Below are 8584 nucleotides of genomic sequence, written 5' to 3' on the forward strand. Positions count from 1 at the left end.
CATCCAGAGACTCACACAGGAAGAGGCAATTCCTCAGCTCTTTTATGGCAGCTTTAGGGAGGCCTGATCACTTAGTACTTGGAGTACTTAGCACCAGGTGAGACGGGGCAGTATACCCTTTCAAATCATTCTTCACCATGTGCTGAGGCTTCCAGCCTCTCACTTTTCTTTAATTTTTATACCCCTTTTGTTAGAGCCTCATTATTCTCTGTCCTCAAATCTTTAACCTTGTTTTGTGCCAAACAAGGTATTTATGGATAACACTGTCCAAAAACATGTATCCCCCACACACAGATGGTTAGGATTCAGCCAAGTTCATCTATGCAGTCAGAGTCGAGAAGCCTGCCTGGGCTATGTTAATTAACACCAGGGAATTGAGAAGTTGTGATTATTCACCCACTTGACTAGTATTTACTGAGCAGCTACCTGTGGCAGGAAGGACAAGAGCTGAGCAGGACCTGCAGCAGCAGAGAGAGTGAACGCGGTAGATGGTGAGGCCCAGCTCTCGGGGGTCCTTGGCACCTGCAGATTCTTTGCTTTTTTTTCAGGATGCATTTCTATCAAAGAGAGAGGGAGACATCTGTGTGCTGGTCAGCTCCCCGTGGCCAGGGTGGGCCAGGCCAGGCTCAGAAGCCAGCAGTGTTTTGGGGTCTCCCACATGCGTGGCAGGGACCTAGGGACTTGGGCCATCCTCTGCTGCTTTCCCAGGCCATTAACAGGGAGCTGGATCAGAAGTGCACCAGCTTTACCAGCTGTGCCACAGCACCAGCCCCACAGAGATTCTTGATGTCTTCTGAAAAGCAGGGTCCGAGTCAAGGAGCTTTGTACTAGTGTTGGAGGTTCCCTCCAGAGCACAGCCAAAGCAGACAGCAGAGCACCAAGCTGTGTGGCTCCCAGTGCAGCACCAGCTTCCAGGCATTCTTGGGGCAGGTAGAAAAGGGAGCAGAAAAGCCCACGGCAGATGAGGATCTAGCACTGGCCACTGAACACGCCCTGGTCCATTTGTGGCAGCCTTTCATACTGACGGGACAAAGCATGTGCTTGGAACCCAAACATTGCTTTTGGTGACAACGGAGCTGTCTTTGCATACCATATGCTTCACCACAGTGAAATAAGTCAGTGGTGCCTGGCATGCTCTGGAAGTTTTTCTGACCCCTTGCCCTTAGCCACCAGCACTCAATCTCTCCAGCCCTCAGCCCTACACAACCACTCATCTACCTCCTCTCTTGATAGATTTGCTGATTTGGAACATTCTCTATAAATGGGATAAGTGGTAAGGAGGGAACTGGTCAGAAGCGCTCAGCTTCGGGCCCGGCGGCGTGGCCTAGCGGCTAAAGTCCTCGCCTTGAAAGCCCCGGGATCCCATATGGGCGCCGATTCTAATCCCGGCAGCTCCACTTCCCATCCAGCTCCCTGCTTGTGGCCTGGGAAAGCAGTCGAGGACGGCCCAATGCATTGGGACACTGCACCCGCGTGGGAGACCCGGAAGAGGTTCCTGGTTCCCGGCTTCGGATCAGCGCGCACCGGCCCGTTGTGGCTCACTTGGGGAGTGAATCATTGGACGGAAGATCCTCTCTGTCTCTCCTCCTCTCTGTATATCTGACTTTGTAATAAAATAAATAAATCTTTAAAAAAAAAAAAAAAGCGCTCAGCTTCGCCCAGGTTGTTCCCCAGGAGAACCCGCTGGCAGTGAAGCCCCAGGTGCCCGCAGCTGGAGCCCTCTGACACCTCTCCTCCACCATGGTCCCCCTTCTCTCCCCGCCCCCTCCCACTTCCCCTAGTTCCCTCCCAAAGAAATTGACGTCCTTTGCTCACAATGTGAGGAACCCAAACTGGGACGCCCTGAGTGAGAACGTCGTAGTTTTCATCTTTGCCTCTATCCCCAAAAGTGTCATTAAACATTCCTTGCAAGTTTTTGAAAAGTATTCCCACCTGCTGTTGTCCTTATCATGCTTGTTTGGAATTTTTACCCCATGATTCTATCACAAAGCACATACCACCACTTTAAATAGAACCTGCTATCCGTCTCTCACCTGTTCACTTTCAAGAGCTCACAAGGAAGCTGAGGCTTTTGTCAGGAAGCCAAGGATCACACATGTTTTCTTGGTGGGTGTCAGCAGGGAGATCTGGCAGTGAGCCACAAAGCTACTGAGTATCCCTGTGTTTGTTTTTTTTTAAATATTTATTCATTTTATTACAGCCAGATATACACAGAGGAGGAGAGACAGAGAGGAAGATCTTCCATCCGATGATTCACTCCCCAAGTGAGCCGCAACGGGCCGGTGCGCGCTGATCCGAAGCCAGGAACCTGGAACCTCTTCTGGGTCTCCCATGTGGGTGCAGTGTCCCAATGCATTGGGCTGTCCTCGACTGCTTTCCCAGGCCACAAGCAGGGAGCTGGATGGGAAGTGGAGCTGCCGGGATTAGAACCGGCGCCCATATGGAATCCCGGGGCTTTCAAGGCGAGGACTTTAGCCGCTAGGCCACGCCGCCGGGCCCGTGTCGATGTGTTTTAATAGTCCTTTCCCGTCTGTCGGAGAAGAGAGGGAAAGCATTCAAACTTTGCACCTGTGATAACCTTCTGCTGTGTGTCAAGTTATGCACTGAACCCACTTGAGGGCAAAGAAGACCCATAAGGAGAGGGCTTTCTTCCTAAGGGCCTGCTGTGGGAAGAGGAGTCAGCGATTCTGTGCATCCTGTCAGCAGAGGGATGGAGTGGGCCTGTACTCTCGTGGTTAAGACAGCCACAGCCCACAGTGGACTTCCAGGTCCACTGCCCAGCTGACTCCAGCTTCCCACCAATGCAGACCCTGGGAGGTGGCAGTGATGGGTCATTGACTTTCTGTCATGTGACAGACCTGGGCTGAACCCCCAGCTTTGGCCCTGGTCCAGCTGTTCAGGCATTTAAGGTGTGAACCAGAAGATGGAAGCTCTCTCGCTCACTTGCTCTCTCCACCTCTTCAGTGGCTCTGCAGGAGTAGCGTGCTGAGTCATTTGAGTGCGCAGCCATTCAGTGTCAGAAGATACTCAAAAAAGTTTACTTTCATTCATTTCTTGTGTTTCTGTATGAATCTGTAAGAAATAGGAAGAAGAAATACATGCCCTGTTAACACTTTAATTTCACAAGGGCTGAAACTGGGTGGTGATTTTAGAGGCTTGCCCGATGCCCCAGGCTTGTGTCCCTCACAGTAAGTTGTGGTCAGGTGGGGGAGAGTGTCTCCTCCCAGGCCATTCTCAGCAGAGGGCAGCCCCCTGGTGGCAGGGCGTCCGAGGAAGCACTTGGTCCCAGGTTAACAACCTCTCTTAGGTTTTTATCCCCTGTTTAATTGGGGGATAGAGGACTGTGAAGGGGCTGGCATCAAACCCGAATTATCTACAAACCCACATTTTGTTTGCTTTCTTCTCAGTAGGGTGCAGGTCAGCTCCCCCTTCATCACTGGGAGCTACAGGTGCAGGGGGCTCCTAGGGTATCCCCGAGTCTGGACCTGAGTGCCTTCCCCTCCACCCAGCTTTATCTAGTGTCTAGGCACATGAGTTCTACGCAGTGTTCCTTGTTAACGTCGGGGAAGGACTGGTCTCCCGGTGAGCATTTGCCAGGACAGTCAGGTGCTCCCAGATCTCAGGGAAACACTCCCTTCGCTACTTTTCTATGGCTAATCTCAGCCGCATTATGCTCTTCCCTGCTCTAGGATCTAAATTGCGAAGGTGTTAAGTGGCTGTCACATGATTCTTATAGTATGCAGCTAACTTGGTTGAGTCCCTCCCAGGACACCTCAGAACCAGACAGTTGGGCTCACATATGCTACGTGATGCAGTTGGAGCTTGCCATGGCTGTTGCTCAGTAATCTGAAAAGAGCAGCAACTGAAGGGAGAAATATTCCAGAGAGGCATTTTTCCTGGAAAATGCTTTTCAAAAAAAAAGAGTTTCCAACTGTTGTTTTAGGTACTTGCTGTCGTTGCTCTGACTGAAATGGGATTTTAAGTTTTATTTTCTTGGCTTCTTAGCTAACCGGGAACAGAGATGTAGAATAACCATTTTAGGAAAATCAAATACAGTTGGCTTCCTGCGGGCCAGCTGACATGTGCTGTCTGCTGCTGCATAGGTCTCCTGAACACTTGGCAGCTGTTTTTTTTTTTTTTTTTTTTAAGATTGATTTATTTTTATCAGATCAGATTTACAGAGAGAAGGAGAAATAGAGAGCTTCCATCCACTGGTTCACTCCCCTAATGACCACAATGGTTGGAACAGCGGATTTGAAGCCAGGAGCTTCCTCCAGGTCTCCCACATGGGGTCCCAAGGCCTTGGGCCATGCTCCACTGCTCTCCTAGGGCATAATCTGAGAGCTGCATTTGAAGTGAAGCTGCCAGGACACAAACTGGCACCCATATGGGACTTGCAGACTGAGAATTAGCCTGCTATGCCACCTCAGCTGTGATGGCCCCAGCTTGTCTACTTCTAAAGTAAGCAACTAGAAGTACTAAGACATGTAAATTCTTTCATATGAATAAAACATTGAGCTTTAAGGGGATTGTTGAGTCGGTGGTGATACTCAAAAAAAGAGAAAGAAAAGAAATTGTATGCAAAATTCTTACATATGTACTGCTGGTCAGTAAGTGCAGCAGGCATGGCCGAATGACTGTTCTGTGACCACCAGTGAAACCACTCACCGAGGAGGCTGCCGCTGGGTGCCCAGGCCACTACACTCAGAGGAAGGCTCTTGGCAAACTGGGCGGCCATGCAGTTTTAAAGCATCACTCACCGCTCATGGCAAACTGAAGCAAATGTGCCTTTCGTAATGGAGAGATGTGGCAGACATCCGCTTAAACAGACGATCAGGAACCTGCCATCAGCAACAGTGTCGCAACCTGTGCCCCCGGTGTGGCATGACTGTCCACATGCAGTCATGCAGTCCCAAATGCAGCCTAACTGGGAGGGAACTGTAGATGCAGGATAACCTATAAGTGACAGATGACTCAATGACCAGATCTTGAACTGGGGGTACTATTAAAACAGCCAAGTGACAGATTAAAGCATGACAATGTCAGTATGCTGTCATATGCCACCTGCAATTGTCAGACCCTCCTTGGAGACACACACACTGATTAGATTAGGATCAAAGTGTCAGGGAATTTGCAACTTCAGATGGTTCAGGGCAAGAGAAGGACAACTAACATGGCAGAACGTTAACAATTGCCAAGTCTTATCTTTGGAAAGCAAGGTAGGTGTTCTTTCACCTTTTCTGTAGATCTGAAATTTTTCCAGAACACTGTGGGGTGAAGGGACACTAAGTGCTCAGGAAAACATCCTCACGGCTCTGGAGAAGAGAAGAAGTGGGCCAGGAGAGCGTGAAGTGGTGCCACAGCAACGTGGACTTCTGTCCAGGCTCTGCTTTGCCAGGCACCCCCCTTTCAGAACTGGGATTCTCCAGCACCCCCTGCTTGCGTGTATAAACTTTCAGGGTGCTTGTCTGCAGCAAGAACTGTTATTCTGAAACAATAACCTAAATACAAATATTCAGGTACCTTATTATATGGCTCTGAGAAGGTGAACAGTCTCTTGGGGCTGGTGTTGCCCTGCAGTGCGTCAAACTACTGCTTGCAATGCCAACAACTCGTACTGAATTACAGGTTCCCATTGCAGCTGCTCTGCTTCCAGTCAATCTGGCTAATACAGCCTGGGAGGCAGCGCGTGACAGAACAAGTACTTGGGTATCTGTCACCCATGTAGGAGACTCAGACTGACCTCCAGGCTCCTGGCTTTGCCGTCAGCCACCCTTGGCTGCTGTGAGCTTTTGGGGGAGTAAATTAGCATATGGATAATTTCTCTTTTTTTATAACAAAAATTATTTATTTTTATTTGAAATGTAGATTTTACAGGAATAGAAAAGGACAGAGAGGTTTTCCATCCACTGGTTCGCTCCCCAAATGGCCTCAACAGCCAGAGCTAAGCCAATCCAGAGCCAGAGCTAAGCCAATCCAGAGCAGGAGTCAGGAACTTCTTTGGGGTCTCCATGTGGGTGCAGGAGCTCAAGGACTGCAACTGGGCCCATCCTCCACTGCTTTCTGAGGCCATAAGGAAGGAGCTGGACTGGAAGTGGAGCAGCCGGGACACCAGCTGGTGCCCACATGGGATGTAGTGCCACAGGTAGGTTAGCATGATATGCCACTGTGCTGGCCCCCCTTTCTCTCTGCCTTTTTAATAGGTGAAAAATAAATAGATAGCTCTCATGTGGGGTTTCCTTGTAATCACATTTCCATATCTGCCAGTTGCTTGCCCTTTTTTAGTTTCTGAGTATCATGAAGTGTGGGAACTTTGATAGTCAGGTGGTAACAAATAAGGAATGTGGTGGGGATAAGAAGTTTAAGAAAATTTCATAAGATCATGCAGGGAGTTGCTAACAGAGTTCTTGGTAGAGCCTGGAACCGCAACAGTCCCATCACCCGCTTCCATCCCCACATCCCAACGTGTCCTCCATGGTATTGGTTAACACAAGAAGATGCCATTACTGGGACACGTGTCCTCTGAGGATCCCTCTCCCACTAGCAAGTAGAGCAGTCCGCTGCACACTCGTCCTGGACATGCCCGTGTGACCAGCAGCCGCAGGCCTTGCCTCCACATCCTGAACAGCGGCCACAAACAGGGTGTGCTCACAGAGCACGCTGCTGAGCTGCCGGCCCCTGCGCCATAAGGCACCTGCGATTACTGGCCGCCACTGGCCGCCCACTCCTCCAGGGCGGCCAGTCCGCCTACTGCAGCCCTTCCTTCTTCATTCAGCAGGACAGTGCACAGGGGTCACCCTGCCTGCACCACTGCCAGCAGTGCCGTGACTCACTGTCCTGAAGGACAAGGGCTCTGGTCCCCTGGTGAGTTTTTTTTCTTTTCAGCAAACTGTAACATGGCCAAAAGCGTTATCTTTAGCTCCTGGGCAGCTACCAGACCTCCAGGGACTCTGGTAAAGAAATTGATTCACTTCCTGAGGCTTGGAGCCCGGCACAATGGCTCACCTAACTAATCCACCACCTTTAAGCACAGGCATCCCATGTGGATGCCAGTTTGTATTCCGGCTGCTCCACTTACCATCCAGTTCCGTGCTTGTGGTCTGGGAAAGCACGGAATATGGTCCAAAGCCTTGGGACCCTGCACCCACATGGGGGACATAGCCCAACCTGGTCCAGTCCCTGGCTGGCTGTAAAGGCATTTGGGGTGTGTGTGTGTGAGAATTAGTGGATGGAAGGTCTGTCTCCAAAAAATGAAAAAAACTGAAATTTTACAATTTTTAAGATTTATTTCTTTTTATTGGAAAGGCAGATTTACAGAGAGGAGAGACAGGGAGAAAGATTTTCCATCTGCTGGTTCATTCCCCAAGTGGCCGCCAAAGCTGAACTGAAGCCAGGAGCCAGGAGCTTCTTCCCGGTCTCCCACGTGGGTGCAGGGTCCCATGGCTTTGGGCCGTCCTCTGTTGGCTTTCCCAGGCCACAGGCAGGAAGCTGGGAAGGAAGGCGAACAGCCAGATATGAAAGAACTGGTGTCCATATGGGACCCCAGGACATGCAAGACAAGGACTTCAGCCACTAGGCTACCATGCAGGGACTGCAATTTTTTTTTTTTTTTAAGAATGAATCTGGGCCCGGCGGCGTGACCTAGCGGCTAAAGTCCTCGCCTTGAAAGCCCCGGGATCCCATATGGGCGCCGGTTCCAATACCAGTGGCCTCACTTCCCATCCAGCTCCCTGCTTGTGGCCTGGGAAAGCAGTCGAGGACGGCCCAATGCATTGGGACACTGCACCCGCGTGGGAGACCCGAAGAGGTTCCCGGTTCCCGGCTTCGGATCAGCATGCACCGGCCCGTTGTGGCTCACTTGGGGAGTGAACCATCGGACGGAAGATCTTCCTCTCTGTCTCTCCTCCTCTCTGTATATCCGGCTTTCCAATAACAATAAAAAATCTTTAAAAAAAAAAAAAGAATGAATCTGTAAAATAATATAGCCACTTTGAAAAACGAACTTAGTAGTAGCAACCAGACGACCTGGTAACTCCACCACCTGAAAGGTACCAGGAAAAGTAAGCATCTGTGTCTACCCTCAGCTTGTGGACAATGTTTACAGCGGCCGTATTCCTAAGGGCGGTGTCTGGCAACTGATGGATGGATGAAATGTGATGCACTCCCCCATACAAGGCATGAGCCTTGGGTGGCGCACACAGGTAACTGCTACAGCACAGATAACACGGACACACCACACTCCGTGAAAGGACATCAGTGTGCGATTCCACAGCCAGGATAGGAAAAGTCCTGGCGCGGGAGGACACAGGGGCATTCCTAGGGCTGGGAGAGTGGACACAGATGGAGAATTGCCTGTGAGTGGTTGATTGGCGGTAGTGGTGATGAAAATGTTGTCTAACTAGATAGTGGCGCTGGCTGCCCAACTCTACAGACACAGCCAAAGCCACAGAACAATACACTAGGGCGGAGTGTTACGCACAATAACCTGAACGCCACCTTTGAACAATGACATGATAGCCAACGTCTGGCTTTCATCAAACTAACATCAGGAAGCAACTCTTCATCATCATCATCCTCATAACAG

Source organism: Ochotona princeps, chromosome 3 (genome assembly GCF_030435755.1).
Source record: "Ochotona princeps isolate mOchPri1 chromosome 3, mOchPri1.hap1, whole genome shotgun sequence".
In the NCBI taxonomy this organism is placed as follows: Eukaryota; Metazoa; Chordata; class Mammalia; order Lagomorpha; family Ochotonidae; genus Ochotona; species Ochotona princeps.